This window comes from Balaenoptera borealis (genome assembly GCF_965194805.1).
Source record: "Balaenoptera borealis genome assembly, chromosome: 3".
NCBI classification, from domain to species: domain Eukaryota; kingdom Metazoa; phylum Chordata; class Mammalia; order Artiodactyla; family Balaenopteridae; genus Balaenoptera; species Balaenoptera borealis.
Window position 1 is genome coordinate 101659043 of NC_138866.1, and position 23080 is coordinate 101682122.

The 23080-nt window shown below is 44.6% G+C and overlaps 1 pseudogene across 1 annotated transcript; it reads right to left on the bottom strand.

Moving 5' to 3' along the window:
* Positions 1 to 433: 433 nt before the first annotated feature.
* On the bottom strand, positions 434 to 21484 carry LOC309626830 (peptidyl-prolyl cis-trans isomerase A pseudogene; annotated as a pseudogene). Its single transcript has one exon. The product of its transcript is annotated as a peptidyl-prolyl cis-trans isomerase A pseudogene (transcript).
* Between the last annotated feature and the right edge of the window lie 1596 nt (positions 21485 to 23080).

Consider the following 23080-nt stretch of genomic DNA (forward strand, 5'->3'; position numbering starts at 1 on the left):
CAGGGTTGTATGAGCATGGAGAAAAGACCGTGTGAGGACACAGGGAGAGAGCGGCAACCTGCATGCCAAGGAGACATGCCTCAGCATGAAATCAACCTTGCTAACACCTTGATCTTGAACTTCTAGCTTTCAGAACCGTGAGAAATAAAGTACTGTTGGTTAAGCCCCTGAGCCAGTGGTATTTCATCATGGTGGCCCTGGTAAACTCATACAGGAAGGCTGCTATCCCCATTTTGTAGCCGTGGTGACCAAAGCACAGAGAGCCATTTTTCCATGATTGCACAGCAAACCTACAGAGATAGGATGAAACTGAAGTCACTGTACCTCAAGGCTTTCTCAGAGTCCTGGAGGGGCCTGGAGACTGTGAGGAGCATAAGGCAATAGTCCACTTGGGCTTTTAAAGGTCATATAAAAGGGTGGTAGGGCTTCCCTGGTGGCGCAGTGGTTGAGAGTCTGCCTGCCAATGCAGGGGACACGGGTTCGAGCCCTGGTCTGGGAAAATCCCACATGCCCCGGAGCAGCTGGGCCCGTGAGCCACAATTACTGAGCCTGCGCGTCTGGAGCCTGTGCTCCGCAACAAGAGAGGCCACGATAGTGAGAGGCCCGCGCACCGCGATGAAGAGTGGCCCCTGCTTGCCGCAACTAGAGAAAGCCCTCGCACAGAAACGAAGACCCAACACAGCCATAAATAAATGAATAAAATTTAGAAGCCATGACCCCTTTAAAAAAAAAAAAAAGGGTGGTAGATGGTTGAGTTTGAGGGACCCATGCTTAAGGTGAACTGTGTTTCCCAGACACTCTTTTCATCAGAAACATGGTGCCTAACTGCTCTCTTTAACCTGTCTTATATTAGTAATGTCACAAAGAAATTCTATAGCTTCTCTCTAGATCAAGGGTGAGAATCTGGAGGTATTTTTTAAAACTCAGGAAATAGTCCATATTAAGATGAGCAAGAAAGGTCTATGAGGCTGCCTTCCTTGCTGTAAATTGTGTACATTATGGTAAAAATGATTACTGCTTTCATTCACGTGGCAGCTGCCAATGAGCACCACCAGCCCATCGGATAATCCAGCTGTCAGGCTGGCTTTGCAGAGTGCACAGTTTTGGTTTTCCAGGGTATAATTCAGTGTCAGAAGAGTTTATGTGTGCTTAAGCCCCTGCAGCGTATAGATAGGAAACACACTCTAAATGCAGTAATTATATTTTTAGAGTGCTGGGTTTGTGCTAATAAATCAGAGAGGTAAGGCTGGCAGGATTGGGGACTAGTGCCAAAGACAATAATGCCAAGAATCTGGCTTCCCACCCACGTGCTCAGCCCACCCAGATCCTAGCAAGGAGGGCTAGGGGCCCATACCTAGCAAGGGGAGCCTAGCATTCAGCATCTGGTTACACAGTCACTTGTGAATTTCATGTCTACTTGTCCCTTTTCATGAAGACAAGGAAATTTACAAAAGCCTTTTACTGATTGTGTTGGGGGATCATTGGAAATAAGACAGAGATTTATGAATGAATATTCCGTTTTAGTTCCCTTTTCTCTTCCTCCACGTCCTTTCAGTTCATTCCATTTCTCTTATGAAAACGAATGATAAATAGATGGAAAGAAAAGACTATATATACTATTAGTAAAAAATACACATGTGTACTTAGGAGACCTTGGTTTTAGTTCTGACATTGCCACTTATTGGCTGTGTGACCTTGGGGAAGTCATTTTCCCTCTCTGAGCCTCCATTGCTGACTCTACAAAATGAAGCGGTTAGACTATGTAATTCTAATATTTGATGATACCAAAGGTTGAAGGATATCAACTGGCATGCATTATTGGTGATGGGGTCAGACCTGAGAGAGTTGGGGATGTGCTACTTTGTTTTGACTGTCTCCTTTCTCCCACCTCGTTTCTCCATTTACTCCATTTTCTTTGTTTCTCACTAGTGGTAAGGACCTTACACCTGGGTGTCCCATGGACCATGCTTCAGGCATTTTCCAATCCTAACCTTGTCTATCAAACTTTGTCAGTTCTGGGTCCTATTCCACTGGAGCACCTTCAGGTAAAAGAAACAAATGGATGTATGATTTCATAGTTAGGCAATGATTCATAGTATAGCCTCTACAATCCAATAACCACTTAGTGAGCACCCACTATGTGCAAAGTACTCTGTTATTGACAATAGGGATTTAGATAAATAAGATGTGGTCCCCGCCCTCCAGAGTGTTCACTTTAGGGAGGGACACACACCACTGTCTGTGATGTAAGCTGGTTTGGGATGACAGGAAGGAGAAAAGCCTGAGCTGGGTCTTGCTGAGTGATCAGCTGGATTCTGAAAGGCAGCAGTGGGTGGAGGGGAGGGAGGTCAACTGCAGGAAACCTAGGATAAAGGCACATGACAGGAAGCATTCAAAGTGTGTTTAGTGAAAGGCATGTAGTCTGGGAGGTGGGTAATGATTTGGATGTAAGGATAGCTTTAGGAGAAGATGAGCTGCAGTGGAAGCAGTGACTGGGGCTTTGAATGCCAGGCTGAAGAATCTGGGCTGCGTTGTATATGTGGTTTAGAGCCATTGAAAATTGGCTGGGTCCTGCCATGAGCTGAAGCTCTGTTCTCCCTACCGCGTGGTGTGTTTGGAGAACTGGGGTGAGGAGCGTAGACCCAGCCATGGTCCGTTTGCACAAGGGATCCAGAATTCTAGACTTCAGGAGGTGTTACTTTCGGTGCTAGCTCTGATGGGAGACACTTCCTATAACCCTGTAAATGTTGTAGGGATAGGGGACATTGGTAGCCCATAATTTTGGTTTTGGGGCACCTAGGAAATACCCCTGGGGATTCTTGTGATGATTTGGGAGGATCTGGAGGGGTCTGCAGGTCCTGCAGAGTGGGTGGGGGTAGAGCCAGAGAAATGCTTTTGCGTGCACGTCACTGTCTCCCTGGGAAGCCGTGGTTAGGAGAAGAGGAGGGGGGTTCAGAGGGCAGTGAACTAGGGAGAAAAGAAGGGGAATGATGACCAACGCTTTGTGGAGCCATGGTGGTGGAGATGCGGCCCTTTGACACATCCCATTGTGGGGGTTGGTGAACTTGTTTGGTCTCAGCACAAGGTTGATGCTAGCCCTTTAGCATCAACTTTGGAGGTTGACGCCTCCAAAGGTCACCTCCAAAAAGTATGGGGGCAAATACAGTGAGCTCTTTGTTACCTTTGACTTGAGCAGCAAACACCCTAGGAGACACCATTGGTCTAGTAGCTTTTAAAAATTTGTTGGTATCTTTAAAAGCCTGGGGATTAGCCAATGAGCTTCCTCCTGTCACAGAAAGGACTAAGGAAGATTTGAAGGAAGAGCTGGCCACTCCCCTTTCCTCCTGGGTCTGCTAGACAAACAGGTGCTGGCAGCTTACGTACCCACTTTTGGCCTGGAAACGTGAAGAGTTAGCACAGGGGGAGTGGGAGGACCCTTTAATTCTGTATGATAACCTGAGAGCGCTGTGGAGAATGGGTATGAAAAGGCTGAGGGCTTATTTCAGTTGAGGCTTTTCACATTTCAATGCCCTGATCTTGCATTCTCACAGCAGCACCCTCTCAGATAACGCTCAACACATCCACTTAAGTAACTCGATTACTCTCGCAGGCGTTTTTACATAATGCACCTCCCATCAGGTTGGGTGCTCAATCATTCAGCACAGGACCCAGCGTCTCTCCTCTAATATCACTTTACACACAGCTAACGAACACGGGTTCCCAACAAGTGACTGCACCAGTCAATAAAGGACGGCACAATCCTACCTGCCCACGCTGCTGCCACTGCCTCTGGAGACAATTAGCCTGCTCCTTCCCGGGTGCTGCGGGAATACATTTCCCAAAGTGGTTCTCCTGCTCACCCTGGGGTTATCGTTCTCTCGTTCTCCTTCTTTGCAGAGGGCATGCAAAACAGAGAGGCTGTGGCAGTTCCTCTGACAGGCTAGACAGGTTAGCGCTGGGAGCTGGGGACATGATTTAAATTCACCATCCAACTCCAGCGCCTTAATCCAAGCAAAGGAGTGTGTGGTAGATGTGAGGAACCCCCGCAATTCCTGATGCTCTGAAAAGCAAGGAAGCTGCTGAGAGAACAGACTGGTGTGTATATCACCCCCTTTCCTCTTCTAGTCTCATGGTTTGAATTGTTACGTGACAGGTACAAGACCCAGGAATAAATGAAAGTGCACGCTCCCTGTTTGCACGAGTCCTTTCTCCTGCTCACCCCTGCCATGAAATCATGCTGGGAGTCATGATGCAGCAACAATCTCTGTTTGGATGGCTTTAGGCAGGAAAACTCACCAACATCCTAGTTTGCTCTCCTCCTGTGGAATTTCTGCCCTGCCTCTCACCCAGCACTGAGAGGACCAAATGATAAAACGTCTGTGAAAATACTTTGTGAAAGTAAAGCTCTGCACAGATATATGTTTTGAGTGATAATGTGGGGAAGTGGAAATGATAGCTAGATGTCAGCAGGTTAGAGCCCTAAATTATTTTCTGTTCAGCTCTGCCACTTGCTAGCTCAGGAGCCTTGGACACGTCACCTCACTGACATGGGACTGTTTTCTCATCCAGAAACTGGGGAAGATAAAGCCTATTTCATAAAATTGTTTGAAAATTAAGAGGTGATATGTGTGAAGAGTTAGAAAACTGTGGAGTATTGTACACATGGAAGGAATAATTTGTTATTGCCTATGTTGATTTAATTGTGGCCTTAATCCAACTGTCCCTGGCCCTTGGGTATTTCATTTGCATTTTATTATTTTCCACTAGTTTTTATGCTGCTCTTTCTTTAGTTTGAAAAAAGCCTCCTCTCTGTTTTAAGTCTTCTCAATGAGATAATAAGCTTCTCAGGCAGAGCCTGCATGGTTAGGTCTGCAGTGGGTTCTTCAGCAGCAGCTATCATCCCATTGAAGGATTTGTATACAGCCAGTGCTTAATAAATGCTGCAGATCCACTGAAGTCACTTGAGCACTCAGATCCATGTTCTGAAATGTTACCTCATTTCTAAGAAAGATGCTAGTGGTCTGACTCAAGGAAAGAAATAAAAAAGTGAGCCTAGAGAGTTATTCTTTGATGTTCTCTTCTTTCCTTGATGTTCTTTTTCTTGATTCAATGAATGAGTCTGGTTCCCTAAGCCAATTATGAGAGTCAGTCACTCATCACAAGTTCTCTCCCAGAGAGGGAGTAAAGTCTTTAATGATGGGGCCTTGTTGTAACTAATGGAATGAGACTGGAAGAGATATCTCTTGAGTAAAACTTATAATCTCTGTTCAGTCTAATATAGCATCTTAAACTCAAAGATGCAATAGGATTAAAATACCTTTATTTCTCCAGATTGGAAATATCAATGCTTTTGAAATTTTAAGGCTACAAATCCATTGTATTTATATATAGTTTTGAGCTGGATCAATTTCTATAGGCACTAGTTATTGTATGTATTGTGAATTTTGTGCCTCGGGTGAGATTGCTAACAGCAACTCTCCACTTTAATCTATTAATTGCTTACTGAGTTCCTAGGAGGTGGAAAACACTGTGCTGAACTTGTGGGAGACATAGAGAAGGGGGAGATATGGGCCCTGCACCCACATTAACTCCTACCCACCCAGGGTCTGCATCGCAGTAGGTAGGGGAGCTGGAGGTATGTTCCTTTGCAATTATCAATAAATGCTTTCTCTCAGCATGCGGAGGCTGAGAGAATTAAACCCCACGACTTCATACCTCCATGCTTTATTTCCTAGAGTCCAAGCCTTGGTACAGAGAGTCATGCCTCTTTTCCTGATTCCTCCACAATGACATTGGTCACAATAATCTTTGGCAAGTTTCTGACTTGTCAAAGGGATTTCTACGATGACTGACAGCATCGCTGATGTTGAAAAATCATGGATTAGAAAGATAACAGCAGTAAAAGGAGATGGGGAAGGTTAGGATTGGAAAGGGAGCAAATGTGGTAGGATCAAGGAAAACTGTATCTGGTTGAAGGTAATTTATGTACTCCTGATCATTTTAAGACATTTCCCAAGGCTGAGTTGATGTTTTTTCCCCTCTGCCTTCCTCCATCTCTAATCTATTTCATCAAGTCACTGCGTGGAGGCCTGGAATGCCCTCGGATTCACTACTATTAGCTATTCGATCGAGATTCCAACCCTAAATAGACTTAAATCCAAAGTTATTTCAATGTTCCCACAAAGACATAGTTTCTTTAATTATGAAAGGTCAGTGTCATACCCTCCAGGAATACTGGCCAGCTGTGCAAAAGTCTGCTGCTGCCTCTAGAACTTCTCCTCTTGCGGCTTCACATCTGGAAACTTCCCTAACGAGATCCAAGCAGTCTTCCGGGAGCCCGGGACCTCGGCTGGTGGCTGATCCCAGGGCAACCACAGCCTCTCACAGAGGCGTCTCACATTAACCAGCCAACCAATGCTGCGTAACACAGACCGTCCTCTGCGTGTGGACACTGTCACTACCACCACAGAGGAGCTCAGGGGGTGGCAGGTGTTAGGTGGCTGGCGGGTCTTCGGTGGCTGGCGATGGTCCGAACGTTCTGCGCAGGCGCGGCCCCGCCCTGTGAACTCCCGCGGAAGGTCTCGCGTGGTTACACGCTCTCTACTCCTGCAGAGATCCTGAGGAGACTGAAAAGGAGGCCGCTGCTGACAAGGCTGTGACGCCGGAGGCGTCTCAGAGACAACGGGCTGTGCCAACTCCCAAATTACTGCTTCTCAACCCTGGGTGGCGGGCTGGTCTGAAGGCGTGCGGGTAGGAGCTGCAGCCCGCCACTCGGGACTGGACCACGGCTCCACCACTCGGGCCACACAACGGGCAGGAACAACCACTGACTGGTCTTAAGCTGGCCTTCCACAGACTCGTAAACAGAAACTGGAAATAAGGCTGACAGAAAATAAACGGTCCTTTAAAAAAAAAAGAAACAGAGCAAGGCCCAGACAGTGGGAGTTTGAGAAGGGAAAGCCTTGAGTGAGGAAGACCTCCCGAGGGGCTAGCCTGAACTGGAAGGGACTGCCAACGCCTGCTATCTCAGACCCGCGGCGGCCGCGGAGTGAGCGCCTCTGTGGTGGGAGTGACAGTGTCCACACGCAAAGGAGGGTCTCTGTTACGCAGCAGTGGTTGGCGGGTTAACGTGAGACGCCTCTGTGAGAGGCTGTGGTTGCCCTGGGATCAGCCACCAGCCGAGGTCCCGGGCTCCCAGAAGACTGCCTGGATCTGGTTAGGGAAGGTTCCAGATGTGAAGCCGCAAGAGGAGAAGCTCTAGCGGCAGCGGCAGACTTCAGCACAGCTGGCGGGCCGGTATTCCTGGAGGATATGACACTGACCTCAGTCGGGTTTTTAATGGCAACATTGGCAGGAGCAGAAGCTTCTCCCAGATTCTCTTTAGATTTATGATGTAGATGTCATCACTTTTCCTCTTGTAGACGTACTGTTCCATTTGGAAGTCAACCACCTCAGTTGGTTTCTGCTGCAAGGAATTTGAGGACATCAAGGGCTCTGCACATTGTGAAAGTTTCATTTTAAGTTATGGCAGGAACCTAGAACAATGCCGTATGGACCCCTCCATGGGAAGCGCAGAAAGGCCTTGCTCTATTTTTTGTGAAGATCTCTTAGCTTTCACATGATAACTCTCCAACTGACTGAGGACTTAGGCTCTACTTATTCTTGTCTTCTTTGGCCAAGGACCTTCAACCATGCCCTGTGGTGTTGTCGACTCCTCATCACCCCAGCTGCTCCACTGGTTAATACCCCTCGTCAAGTGTGGCTTCTGCAGCTGGACACGATATTCCAGGTGGGTGACCAGTGTGGAGCAGGGACTCTCGCTGACCTTGTTCTGTACATTATGTCCAGGTATATAGCTCGATATCCCTTACAGGAGCTTTCTGAAACTTTTATAAAGATGTCTATGGAAGGGAGATAGTTTTAGAAAGCAGAGATCAGAAACATAGGACCCTTAGAATGTTAGTGTTAACACCCTTAAACTGGAGAAATTTTCACAGGAAAAGAAATCCCCATAAGAATACTACAATTGTGAATTTGTATCTCCAAAGAGTTTTAGATTGGAAAGTCATCCTGAGGAGGTTCTTTTTTTTTTTTTTTTTAATTTTTATTGGGGTATAATTGCTTTACAATGGTGTGTCAGTTTCTGCTTTATAACAAAGTGAATCAGCTATACCTATTCATATACCCCCATATCTCCTCCCTCTTGCATCTCCCTCCCACCCTCCCTGTCCCATCCCTCTAGGTGGTCACAAAGCACCGAGCTGCTCTCCCTGTGCTATGCGGCTGCTTCCCATTAGCCATCTATTTTACATTCGGTAGTGTATATATGTCCATGCCACTCTCTCACTTCGTCCCAGCTTACCCCTCCCCCTCCCCGTGTCCTGAAGAGGTTCTTGTAAAATGTTTATAGTTATCCCAGACATGCCTTGTCTATACAGAATTTCTTGGACTGACCTATGTATTTCCCTCTTAGAAATTTACCCAACTCTTCTACCACAGAAAGTCTGGGTTACGCTACTGTGGTGGTTTCAGATTGGTCAGTTCCATGGCATTGGGTGAAATTCTCCTGGAATATGCAGCTTTCGTCTATAAAGGGGAAGAATGTGAGTGGAAGCTGGAGTATTGAAAGAGCTCAGAATCAGAGGATGGCCTCTGGGAGTAGCTTCAGGAAGCCTCAGGAATGACTGGGGCTCCAATGAGATAATGGGAGTAAAAGCCACAGACCACAGGTATGAAGTTTTATGAACATATAAGGAGCGCAGTATTGTGAGCAGGCTCTTGTCCAGTGTGGTAGGGCGGGTGCTAAGAAGCTTTGCAGTCTGCTCTGGTTCTTATACTATAGAGCTCCTACCCGGTTTCCCCTTTGCCATATTCTAATCCTAATTGCTACCTTGGACAAGTTGCTTAAACTTTAAGCCATGTTTTTATTGTTGCTACAGAGATTATTTTACTACTAATGACTGTAACTCCTTCTCCATGTTTCTTCCAACCCCTCCCCTGCTCTTATAGATAGTTCTGGAAGTGTGTATCCTAGGCACTGGTAATCGTTATCATCTTCCTGTGGCCTCCATGGTGCGAAGTCTGGGGCATCTATCTATGGCAGTGCTGTCCTGGGCAGAATGGAGGAGGGGCTATTTATTATTAGGTTTTGACCAAATTCCTTGAGTCATAGGCAGTATGGAGTGGTCAGGCCACCCTGACCTGCACCCCATGCCTTCTTTTTTTTTTTTTTTTATATATATATATTTTTTAACAGATTATTTTTTACATTTATGTATTTATTTATTTTTGGCTGTGTTGGGTCTTCGTTTCTGTGCGAGGGCTTTCTCTAGTTGTGGCAAGCGGGGGCCACTCTTCATCGCGGTGCGCGGGCCTCTCACTATCGCGGCCTCTCTTGTTGCGGAGCACAGGCTCCAGACGCGCAGGCTCAGTAATTGTGGCTCACGGGCCTAGTTGCTCCATGGCATGTGGGATCTTCCCAGACCAGGGCTCGAACCCGTGTCTCCTGCATTGGCAGGCAGATTCTCAACCACTGCGCCACCAGGGAAGCCCACCCCATGCCTTCTTACCCTGCAAGCAGTGGCATGAGATTGGGGTTGGGGTGTAGGGTACGGACACTGTTTCTCTTTTCTCTGGAGGAAGGGTAACCAAGGAAGTTTGAAGTGTCCTTGGATACACTGCCAAGGTCTGCCTCTCCCATAAGCATGGGGCCAGGAGAAGGAACTGGGCTCACTGGGTGACGCCCAGAGGTCAGAGCAACCCACCACGTCCTCCTTCCTGAGTGAATGTGGTGGTTTCCCTGGGACCCATATAGGGAGAGTACTTCCGTGATGCCAGTGCACTCAGTAGCTTCTAATTCAGCCAAGCCAAACCTTCAACATAAATCATCCTTGTCCCAGACATTTGCTTTTTACCCAACAAAGTCATCAGATCCTTACCTGGAGTTATGCAAGAAATGTTTTAAAGGAACCCTGTGAAATGAATTCCTTTTTCCCCTGTTTCCTTCCCTGGCCCCTCTGCAATGCCCATTGTTCAGCAAGGGATTACTGCACAAACCAGGCAACCTTTCTTTCACTCAACAAAGAAATTTAGCGATCTCTGAGGCTGTGTCACCTTGCCAGCAGAAACACTGAATGGCAATAGCGCTGAGAGTCGACACTAATAGCCGACACCAAATTAAACTGCCAGACTCAGTGTGATGTAGCTCTGTCACCTCTTGACAGTTCTGATGTGAGTACAGGGGCTTCTGCAGGAAATTCATCAGCTGTAGTTCATGACGCATCATCTTTACATATCTGTCCATCTACATTTGTCAGCAACGGGCAATTCTCAGATGACTTCAGTGATTGTATACAGATTGCACTACCTCTAGACATAGTAACCACGGTTTTAACTCTTAGGACTCCTTTAGCTCTACCTTCCCTGCTGACAAGGCCTGGTTACTGGTGTTGCCATTCTCCTTGTGTTTCAGGTGGTGATTGACAAAGGCTGATTAAGAAGGTCTCCTTTCTTTTTTCCTACTAACCAGTATCTCAAATTCGTTCCTTCTTTCCAAGTTAGCTATTCTGTGGATGCATATTTTCTTTGATGTGTATTTCTAGAGTGTCATCTAAAAACGTGTATTTGCTCATTAATGGCTTCATTTACCATTGCCCTGATGGGGAAAATTATGTTTAGTACAGGCTCATCTTGATAATCAAACTTGTTTGCTTCCCAGTGGAAAATGTCTTTGATTTTTCCGTGCCTTCCTGGCAGATCATTTTAGTATAGTAATAGCTGCTAATGTGCCAAGATCAGCGGCTTGCTGATTTAAAAAATATTTTTAGACCCTTAAAATTCTCAGTGGTTATTACCACCTTAGGTATTTATTTCACACATTTGTTTACATCTTCAAGTTTCTACACACTCTGAGGAGTAAGTTAAGTTGCTTTTCAGGGGATGCAAATGTGTTTTTTCCCTTGCGTGTCTTCCTAATATGATTCTGGAGAGAATAGTTTCAAATATATAAATAGTGGTGAGGACATGGGTGTCTCCAGCTTTTGGTATCATAGTACAAGCTGTATTGAAAAAAACTTTTTTTGGGGGGATTCATTGCAATGATACTACTCTCCATATGCATTTCTCCAGAATGATGACTACACTTTTTCACAAACCACATGTGCGTGTTTATTTTTTGTTTTTGTTTTAAGGAGAATGAGCTTTTCAGTGGTAAGGACGATGCTTTCTTGTTTTTAATTCATTGATAATAGAGCATTTGCTGTCATTGCCATAGTGACTGGGAAACGCTGTCCCCCGCTGGCTCATGAGGGCCATTCTAAGGCCAAGAGTAGTGCTGTCCCTCAGGTTGTAAGATTCATCTGGTAGTTGCTCTTCTTGGGACGCCTAGTCACTTCCTTGGATTTTGGGCCACTGATGAGGTTCATAGTGTGTTTGAAGACACCCCTGTGAGGACACCTCTGGTGGCTGTGGTCAGCTGTGAGGCCATCTTGAGGGTGGTAGGGGTGTGAGAGTGTAGCAGGGGGTACGCCCAGTGCACTAACTAGAGGTGGCGATCCATCCAGAATGGACTTTCTAAGGCAGGTGAAATTCCTGTTTAAATTTCTTGAAATAGTCTGAATTTAGCTTTAAACTAATCTGGGGATGGGTGAGTAGAGGTGGTGATGGCAAGTAGAGATGAAATAAGATTTACTAGGAATTTATAGTGTTGAAGCTGGGTGATGAATATATGGGGTTCATTAAACTATTCTCTCTGCTTTTGTATATGTTTTAAAATCCCTACAATACAAAGTTAAAAAATGATATTCAGTTTCTTGAAGTGGTAGGTTATGACTCCGTAAAATGAAACTACATTGATTTGATTATTGTTAATGATCTTGCATTGTTTAATAGATGAATCCATATCAAGCATCTTTAATCCTAATTTTATGTTGATCTCAAAAAGGATTCAATGTGGACTCTATTTTCTGAGTTCCTTTTGGACTTCTCTATTTTCACAAAACCACTGGTTTTGGTGTCAGCCTTAAGCGTAGGTCAGCTCCACACTGCCTAAGGGAAGCCTGACATTTGATATACTTACCTAGGGTATTGCCTGGTACTTCAAGAAAATAAGGATCCCCCTCCACACGCCTTCACCCTCGAGTTCTCCTGACAATTGTGGCTGTGGAGAAGGGGCATTCTGAGAGGGGAGAGGGGGAGGCAGTGCTCACAAGACTGTATCCACATGAATCACGTTTTTATACCTATGTCACCCCATTTGTGTTTTATTCCTGTTCTTCAAAGTGCTGTCTTGATTCAGAATGCAAGACACCATTACTTTTAATAAGGCTGGTCTTTACATCAAGGAGGATCATGTCATGCAAGGTTTATGGCATAACAGTAAGATTAAATATCTCACGCAGTCCAAATTTCACATGGGTTTCATGAATGAATGAATTTTAAGGAGAGCATGCTTAGGATGAATTCACAGAACACAGTTCTTGACTAATACACAAGACTATACTGTAATACAGCCCAAAGCAGGAACATATTCCTGCTTACTCAGAACCATTGTGCTAAGGTCAAGTCCCAGTATATTGAGCCAGCCTGAGAGAAAACAGCAAATGAAGCGGTGGGAAAAAATGCTTTGAATCTAACTTATAACTCCTATCTTAAACATATTTGGATAGAAGGTACTTAGGACATTTTTGTAAAATGATAGATATCTCAGCAATAAGACAGCTGTGAGAATCCAGTTTATATGATTTGAGATTGCTCTGCTTAAATATACATTTGAGATGCTTATGAAACATGGAGTTATTGCAATAAGTCACGGGGTAAAAACAAATTGAGACTGGCTACTTAAGGCTATGTTTCAGAGGCTGTGACTTGAAGTGGCTGAGGTAAACAGCTCACTCAGCTGGGGATTATAACGGGACTGCTGACAACCCTCACTAATTAGGATGCTCTCAGGCAGCTCTGTAATAGCTGCGGGGAGCAGCTATCAGTAAACAGTGTTACATTGGGGGGAGGGGTCACTGCATCGGGTGTCTCTCTGCAAAGCAGAGACTTCACTTGCCTTGCTCCTAGCAGTCCTCTTGCTTTAACACCCCAAGGATCTCAATGCCCTTCTCCAAGAGACACAAAGAATTCTGAGCTTACCAGCAGTCTTCTCCGCGCGGGCAGAGGGTGAAAGATGACACCTGCACACACACAAACTAATTATAACCCTATTTAGTTCCTGTGGGTGAATCTGTCTGTCCATCCCCTTTGCCCTTTCCCACATTTAATTCCTGTTTGGTGCAGAGGGAAGGATTATTTCTGGAAACCAGCCTTTCCCCTCCAGTTCTCCCCCCAGCTGCCAAACACAGGCAGTCATCCTGTGGTAATTAACAATCTCATCGTGAGGATTACATTTTACGGTACTCTTGGTCAGGTAAATTCTAAATTAGCTCAGTTAAAACGGGTCATAAGACACAATGCTGCCACGTCTATTAGCTCCTGGACCTCTGCCAATACACCACACTATTTCGGGAGCTGGGCTTCTGGCAAAAGGAATCATTACCCAGAGATTATGGGCAGGAAGGGTGGTGTGGGGGACACCCAGTAATGGTGGCTTTCTCTCATTCTGGCTTCACTTTCAAGTTCTGGGGTGATAAATGAAGGGTTAGAGAGGACTGACTGCTGGCAGGGTAGGGTATGGGGATGCTGAGGGAGTGCTGAGGGACCTATCACTGAGGTCACTGTCCCTGCCATCACCCGGGATTTCTGGGGAAAGGCTGCTGCCAGGTTCACTCTTGGTTTCCCAATGGCCCTGAAGAGGATGGAAGGGCTTCTCAGACACTGCAAAGAGTGGTTTGACCTCCCCAGGCCATGCTCTCAGAATGAGATCGAGTGGAGAAAGACGGGGGGCTCCAGGCTCTTCTTGGGCAGAACATCTGGATGACTTTGAGCAAGTCACTTTCTACTTTCTTGTCCTGTTTCTTCACCTACTGATTGAAGAGGTTGGGCAGTAGGACCCCTGAAGTCCTTCCTGTCTCAAACATCTTGTGACTCTGGCATTCTCTGCAAACCAGTGGAGTTGACCTGGGATGTTTTCCTGACTCTCTAGAGACAGCTGTGGGCGCTGTGGGCTCTGTGGGCCCAGGCTGGTGCCCTCCTTTGGGTGATGTTTAAGGCATGGCTGCCTCTGGTTCTGAAAATACATCTTTCTAAGATTTTTCTGGCTACTTTTGATGTTCTGAGCCTGCAGGGAGCAAGGAATTCAGCACAAAATAACCCACTGTGTACTGAATGCCAAGAGAGGAACATTTAACTTCAAAAAGATATGCAAACAAGCATGTTTTTTAAAGGACCTACAGTGTGCCACAGCAGTTTTCCTGGAGTATGTGTGTGTGTACTGTGAGGAGGGGTACAGGATAGATTACTGCCATGAACAAAATACTCTCTCTGCCCTTAAGCAGTTTGCAATATAATGGAGATCAAAGAAGGCTCAAAGAATTCCAGGGAGTGAAAAGAAATAAAGATGGAGGGTTGAGTTTGAGCTGAAGTGTCCAGTAGAAAAATTTGAAATTGGAATGAGAGTGGAGGAGAAACTTTTAAAAGCATAATGGTATTAGAGTCCCACCTAGATCTGGGATGGGAAGCATTTGGTGGCTCTTGATCTTGAGGCACTGGTATTGCTAAGGATTCCACAGCTTTACAACTTCTGGGTGTAATTTATTAAGCAAGGGGGTCTGTGAAATGTAATTTTAAGCCTCTCAGACTCTGTGATACACAGCTGGGGGATGGGAGAATGACCGTAGGAGGTGATAAACAGCTTGGATTGGATCCACAGGGCAATGAGAAACCACTTTGGTACATTAAAGTGTGGGTTGGTGTGCTCATCACATCATCAGAAAAAAGAAGTTTGGCAGCGGTCAGAAGGTATGATGGAAGAGACGGTCATAGGCGTAAGACTAATAAAATAACAACAGCTCAGATCACAGAAGATGAGATCTACAAAATTTGTGAAATTTTAAAGTCAAGAGATAAAAGAAAAATATCATCCATATTGAAATATATGCAATATTTGTTTGAAAATAGTCATGTACAGATGGATGGTTAAGAAAAAAAAAACAATAGCTACCATCTATTGAATTTTTATTATATGCCAGGTATGTTTTACTTACGTTAAATGTTATCTCATTATCCTCACAACAATCCTATGTGGTAGGTATTGTGAACCCAATTTACATATGAAGAAACTAAGTCTAAGAGACATTAAGTGACTTGCCCAAGATACACAGTTAACAACCATGGAGGATCAGGTTACAAATGGGGGAGGGTCCTTCCTCGGAGTCTAGACTTGTCTGATTCCAACTCTTATTCCCTATGAATATAACCTGATTTGTTCATGAAACATTATGTTTGTTATATTTATAATATTTTCCAGTAATTTTTAAGAAAAATATGAATTTTGAAGCATTTTAAGGTCGATGAGTAAAACATTTAAGGTAAGATGTTAATGCAATGCTACCAAGACCCAGTGCCCTTCAAATGATTTCTGAAAACCACTGACAGATATGTAATCATCATCATCATAGCTATTGCCATTAAGTGCAAACATCAGAGGACAGACATCCTTCAAGAACTGGAGGAAGATTAATTTATGACCCTGAAAGGAGACTGCCATTTTCACAAGGGAAGGAAGGAATTCAGGTGGACTTCCCTGTGTTGACTTTTGATCTAGAGATTCAAGGAAGTGTTCCTGACTTCCTGCTATGGCTTCAAAAGACCCAGAGTAGAAGGGGAACTGAAAGTAAGGTCTTTTTTGAAAACAAGTGCTTTTCATGCCAACGTGACATGGAAAGAGTTTTCTTTTGTATTAAAAATAATATTGACATCTTTGTCTCTGCTCAAGTTTTTGTCTGACTCACAGTAAACTGGAAAAAAATGAAGATGATGATTCCTTAATGTTTCGCAGTTGGCAGCGCCATGTATAATAAAATTAAAAATGATTAAAGGTAAATTCAGTGACAAAATGGGTGATTTAAGTGCATTTTTCCTTTAAGTGACTACAAAAAGTTCTTGTATCTCCTTGACTACTAACGTAGAACTTTCTGGTATTGGGTGTTGTAGGTTCCTGGAATGATACGATTCTTTAGGTTGTGCAGAATTTTCTCCCTGGAGACTTGAAAACTAGTTTCTCATCTGAGATAGTTTATAGGTAACCTTCTTTATGAGGAGGAGGGGAGACCAAGTGGTCCCGTTGGGTTTCTTTCTGCTTTTATAAAATGATAACACCGTGTCATACTGTGTACTTTACCATTTATTTTTTCCACCTATATCAGTCTTGGGCTTAGGCATGAAGAGCAGAGTCCACTCTGACTAGTTAAAGCAAGAGAGGGATTGACATAAAGGATATTAAAGGTGGGGAAGAAACACACTTGGGGTCAAGCTTCTAGGATGATTACCCACACCCAGCTGCAGAAAGTGGCCTGATGGGAAAGCCTGGAAGCTGTTGAGTACCAGATGATGCTAGGAAGCCAAAGTTACTGCAAGTGCTAAAGCCACCAGCCCTGCTGCCAGTTTTGTGCTAGAAATTCTACCAGAAAACCTCCACAGGCATTGCTGCCTCCACCACCCCAAACTACATGTCTCTGCCACTCCTTTCTCCAGGAGCAAGGGACATCCCATCAGCCTGTCATCAGCATTGCATACTTCCCCCAAACAGTGTCATCTCTGTGTGCTTGATTGGCAGAGCCTAAACCTCAGGCCTGTGTCCTAGCTGCAAGGGAGGCTGGGCATTTGTGTTCTACTTTGGGGAGGTTGGATTCACAATGTGGGGATTTCCCCAGACACAGGAAGTTGATTCAAAGGCTAATGCGCCCTGTGAAAGTGGCAGATGTCACTACTCCATCCCAGCCAACTTCCTGCTTCCAAGTATATGAAGGAGTGACATGTGGGCAAGAAAAGACCAGAGGAAATTTTTTATTGAGAAGCTCTGTAGCAGATGTGGTGGGTGTGACACCCATATCCATTGGAATGTACCATATTATGGTGCTCTGTTGCTTCCAGCTGCCAGCATCTGCATCTCTTCGCCCAGGGTGGGAGTGCTGGGGGAATTAACACAGCCTCCACCAACTGTCAATCAATCACTGAGCTCAGCTCCCTTGCCCCTTGGGTGGGATAACCCAGTGGCTCTTGTTTTACACAGTGTCCCAGAGTTTCTCCCTGGGAATAAGCCCCAGTTGTTCACGGTGTAGGTGGCTTGCTATCTGACCCTTTATTGCTTCCTTCCCTGCCAGGCCTCACTTTGTCACTTGCCTACAGGTGTTTCCTATGCTTCACAAGTATACACCCTGTGCCTTATTTGGGGTCTGCCTCAAGGGGATCCCATGCTAAGGTGACCTTTTTTGCCCTAGGTGCTCTAACATTCTGAGTTAATTCTTTACAGTTTTTTTTTTAATTATTCTTTTTTTTTTTTTAAAGATTATTATTTTTTTAAAATCTTATTTACTTATTTATTTATTTATGGCTGTGTTGAGTCTTCATTTCTGTGCGAGGGCTTTCTCTAGTTGCGGCAAGTGGGGGTCACTCTTCATTGCGGTGCGCGGGCCTCTCACTATCGCGGCCTCTCTTGTTGCGGAGCACAGGCTCAAGACGCGCAGGCTCAGTAATTGTGGCTCATGGGCCCAGTTGCTCTGCGGCATGTGGGATCTTCCCAGACCAGGGCTCGAACCCGTGTCCCCTGCATTAGCAGGCAGATTCTCAACCACTGCGCCACCAGGGAAGCCCTCTTTACAGTGTTTAATGAGGAAAGTGAGGCTCGGTTACCAGCCTGACTTTCATAGACGACTTCCTGACTCACTGACCGTGAAGTCTGTCGTGGAGTAGGCTGCTCCAGGGCAGGGCTATACCTTCAGGTCTTCAGGCTTGGCCGCAAGAGCCCTCACAGCTTCTCCCTGCTGCCCCCGGCAATAGTTCAGCTGACAGAAAATCACTCCTAGGACCGTCCTCTGTACAAATTGCTGCTAAAACACTTTAAAAGAGTTCATCTCACTTCTCTCAGAGCTCTTCTCTGTTCCTTTCCAGGTGGCAGAAGACAAAAGAGACAGGATAAAGCAGAACAATTTTGAGCCCTTACAATGCCAAAAAATATAGGCTCTCTGCCTCTTAAGACTAGATTCCCTTTCAACAGAGAGAGGTAATTTCCACTTTGCTCTACAAGAATAAATAAAGCAATCACCATTCTGTCAGTTTTCTAGCTTGGCATTCTTTCAGCTGATTTTATATCCAGCAGTGCAGCTGTCGACAGAGCCTTAGCTAGGCTGAGCTACCTGCAAACCTTTCCAATGTACCTCCATAGGAACATTGGAAATTCTTTTCTTTTCTTTTCTTTTTTTTTTAAGAGCTATTCTTTTTTTTTTTTAAATTAATTAATTTATTTTTTTGGTTGTGTTGGGTCTTCGTTTCTGTGCGAGGGCTGTCTCCAGTTGTGGCAAGCGGGGGCCACTCTTCATCGCGGTGCGTGGGCCTCTCACCATCGTGGCCTCTCTTGTTGCGGAGCACAGGCTCCAGACGCGCAGGCTCAGTAGTTGTGGCTCACGGGCCTAGTTGCTCCGTGGCATGTGGGATCCTCCCAGACCAGGGCTCGAACCCGTGTCCCCTGCATTAGCAGGCAGATTCTCAACCACTGCACCACCAGGGAAGCCCGGAAACTCTTTTCTGAGAGAGCCTGCATACTATAAAAATCAGAAAATGTGTACATAGCTTTTGAACATGGAATGGAACAGAGTTTCAGGACCCCTTCAAAGCATGCTTTTATAAAATAGCTTGAACACATGGAGAAAAATCCCTTTTCTAACGTTGCTTTCCACGGGCCCTCTCTCTCCTGGCTCAAGCTGCTGACCGGCCCTTCCACCCCTTTATGTGTGTATGGGCTTCCCGTGCTTCTGCCCCTTTGCTTTTTCCAGATATAAAAGTCAAACACTCCTACTGCTGTTCCTTTTCTCTGAAAACACTTGACCCGTGAGTTTCACAAACACTCTGTTTTCAAGTTGTGGAAAATGGAGGCATAGAAGAGAGAAGTGATGTCTTTAGAGTTATTCATGGTGCGGAGGGAAGGAGAGCTGCCTTAGAAAATGCTCCCTTAGGAACCAGACAGAAAGGCTTTCATGCCACTTAGTGCTTGAAAAGAACCACTAGAAGGGGCCAGTGTGGAGGGCGCTTGAGGACGAATTTGACAAATACTGCAGAGTATAAGGTTTTGTTTTTTCCTTTCTGCAAATTATTTTTCGGAAAATAAGGAGTTTTCTTATAGCTATTTAGTCAATACCAGATTTCTGTTGAACGCCTACTATGCGCTAGACAATGCTCTAAACCAGGGGTCAGCAAACTTTTTCTGTAAAGGGCCAGATAGTAAATATTTTAGGCTTTGCAAGTTATACAGTCTCTGCCACAACTGTTCATTTCTGCTGTTACAGAGCAAAACCAGCCATAGACAATACACAAATTAATAGGCCTGACAGTGTTCCAATAAAACTGTTTATAAAACCTATGTTCACAGATTTGGCCCATAGGCCATACTTGCTGATCCCTGCTCTAGGCACTGGGGATACAATAGTTCAGAAAACAGTATCCTTGCCTTCAAAGAATCTACATTCTGATATAAATTCTACTTTAAAATCTAAATCTTTACCAACAGGCATTTGTGGTTTGGGCTAAGCATTCAGCTACAGTATTGTACACAGATTCAAAACAGGCCTAGATGGAAGTGAAGATGGCCTGCCCTAGAAATTTGTGTGAAGTGACCCAAAAAGTGGCTCTAAAAAGATGTCAAACATGCTTATGATTAGTTTTATTAAAATTACTTCATGTAACGTGAAATTGGCAAAGAAGAAATATTTGTAAATTGGTAATTCTAGATTGATTCTGTGGATGTAATTTAAATATGTATGTGAATGAAATTAAAATACTAGCTTTCTCTAAGTAGAAATTTGACTATTTAATTCACATTCTGGAAATCATATATTCAGGTTGGCTAAAATAGTTTTTGGGGACCCTCTCTTTTCGGAAATGGGAGATGCCTTCTATTTCATCTCCTGAGCTATCATCCTCTTCTCATTCCTTTTTTTTCTGTTTAGTTTTTATTTCATAGTCATAAAGTTAATTTTGCAATCCAGCTAAACTTGGAGAGGGATAAGGAAAATATGGAACCCAAAGAACTGCAGTGGGAGCACAAAGATTAAAGGGTATTTCGAGCAGATGGGGGTGAAGGGGTGCTCTCCTGAGCTACAGAAAGAATGGTCTGGTGGTTAAGATAAAACGCAAGTCAAATTTATTAGATTTGTCCACAGTCAGCAGTGGTGATCTTCTTGCTGGTCTTGCCATTCCTGGACCCAAAGCACTCCATGACTTCCACAATATTCATTCCCTCTTTCACCTTGCCAAAGACCACAGGTTTGCCATCCAACCACTCAGTCTTGGCAGTGCAGATGAAAAACTGGGAACAGCTTGTGTTGGTTCTAGCATTTGCCATGGACAAGATGCCAGGACCCATATGCTTCAGGATGAAACTCTTAGCAAATTTCTCCGCATAGATGGACTTACCACCAGTGCCATTATGGTGTGTGAAGTCACAACCCTGGCACATAAATCCTGGAATTACAGTATTCTGTGAAAGCAGGAACCTTTATAAACAAATCCTTTCTCCCCAGTGCTCAGAGCACGGAAATTTTCTGCTATCTTTGGAACTTTGTCTGCAAACAGCTTGAAGTAGACACAGCCCAAGGGCTCACCGTCAATGGCAATGTTGAAGAACACGGTGGGGTTGACCATGGCTGGACAGTGGGAGAGGCTCCAGACGGCAGTGTCTGCAAGGCCCTCTTCTCGTTCCTTGATCCAGCTTTCTCCCTGCTTCTACTCTTGCTCCCATACCCCCCACATTCCACTCTCTATAAACCTGTCAGAGTGGTTATTTTAACATAGAAATCAGATCATGTGCCTTTCCTGCTTAGGACCCTCAAATGGCTTCCCCCCACATTTGGAATACTATCCAAAGTCCTTCTCCTGGCCCACCAAGGCCATCAAAACCTGGCACTCACCTCCCTTTCCCTCCGGTTTCCCACCTTTCTCTCCTCCCTTACTCTGATCCTGCCTCACTCACCTCCTTGCTGGTCTTTGACTCAAGGCCTTATTTTGCCCTCTTTCTGCATGATGCTTCCTCAGGTCTCCATGTGACTGGCTCCCTCACTTCATGCAGGTCTCTACTTGATCATCTCCTCAGGGCGATCCCCAACTGCCCTATCTAAAGAGACCCCTAGGCACTCTCTGTCTCCTTGATCTGCTTCTTTCTTTTCATAGCACTCATTATCCTCTGCCTTTGTTATGTGCATTATTTGCATATTTGCCAGTCTCCCCCACTGGAATGCAAGCTCCATGAGGGCTTTGTCCTTTTTTTTTGTTTTTTAAAATGCTGAATTCTCAGTGCCTAGAATAGTGCTTTGCATATAGTAGACAGTCAATAAATATTTTTTTTTTAAATTTTTATTTATTTATTTTTTATTTATGGCTGTGTTGGGTCTTCGTTTCTGTGTGAGGGCTTTCTCTAGTTGTGGCAAGTGGGGGTCACTCTTCATCACGGTGCGCGGGCCTCTCATTATCGCGGCCTCTCTTGTTGCAGAGCACAGGCTCCAGACGCGCAGGCTCAGTAATTGTGGCTCATGGGCCCAGTTGCTCTGCGGCATGTGGGATCTTCCCAGACCAGGGCTCGAACCCGTGTCCCCTGCATTGGCAGGCAGACTCTCAACCACTGCGCCACCAGGGAAGCCCGTCAATAAATATTGAATAAATGAATAAATAAGTGAATGACTATATGCTATCTATTAAGTACCAGTTATGGACCAGGCATTATTCCTGCTTCTTCAATGTATATTGTTATGTAACTTCTTTTGCATATGTTAGTTCATGTGTGATATAGAATGAATAGATCCCACTTTAGTGCAAATAGGTTATAAATGTCATTTGAGGGTATAAAATCAATTAAAAGAAAAAAGAACTTTTATTTGCCTTGTGAGTCTCTACATAACTGAGGCATAGACTCTGTTTTATCTTTGGTTAAGTCCCCCTTTTCTCAGTATTCCAGGGCTGATCAGCCTCTTTCTCTCTTCCCTGAGGGTAATAAGAAAATGTATGAGTTCTCCCCATGCTTTCTGCATTTTATGTGCAGACTTCTTTTTCAGTTCTCTCTGTAGAATTGGGATTCCCTTAATACATTTTTCCAGGGATTTGCCATCAGTTTGGATGCTCAGGACAAGGCAATTAATTCCACAGTGACTAAGCCCAAAGCCCTAGTATGACCCCTCCTTTGACCTAGAGAACCCTTTGGATTGTTAACCTGTGTTTCTTAAGCTAATGTTTCCCTCAATGTTTGCTACTACTTTTTGCTTTAAGACTCAGACATGTGGCCTGAATTCACTGACTTATTTTATTTCAAAATTTCATTTGGTGTCTGTATTGAAGTGTGCTGATGTGGAGCACCTGATCAAAAGCTGGGACCTTAGCTACGAACTATGACAGTCACAGAGCTCAAAACTGGCAGATAATTTCTTCTTTATCTTGAAGAATTATTGGCTGGTGGCTGAGTCCCTTTACAGAGAAGGTTGTGTATGGTACGGTGACTTCTTCATTTGATGCTCCCTTTCCTCTGTCCCTGTGCTCACTTCATCCTTCATCCAGTTCATCCCATTGGCAGCTCTTCCCATCTCACCATTGACCTTTGCCTCCTCCACATGTTCACTTTTTTTAAAAAATTAATTTTTATTGGAGTATAGTTGATTTACAATGTTGTGTTAGTTTCTACTGTGCAGCAAAATGAATCAGCTATACATATACATATATCTCCTCTTTTTTGGATTTCCTTCCCATTTAGGTCACCACAGTGCATTGAGTAGAGTTCCCTGTGCTATACAGTATGTTCTCATTAGTTGTCTATTTTATACATAGTATCAATAGTGTATATGTGTCAATCCCAATCTCCCAGTTTCTCCCACCACTCCCCTTCCCCCTTGGTATCCGTACATTTGTTCTCTACGTCTGTGTCTCTGTTTCTGCTTTGCAAATA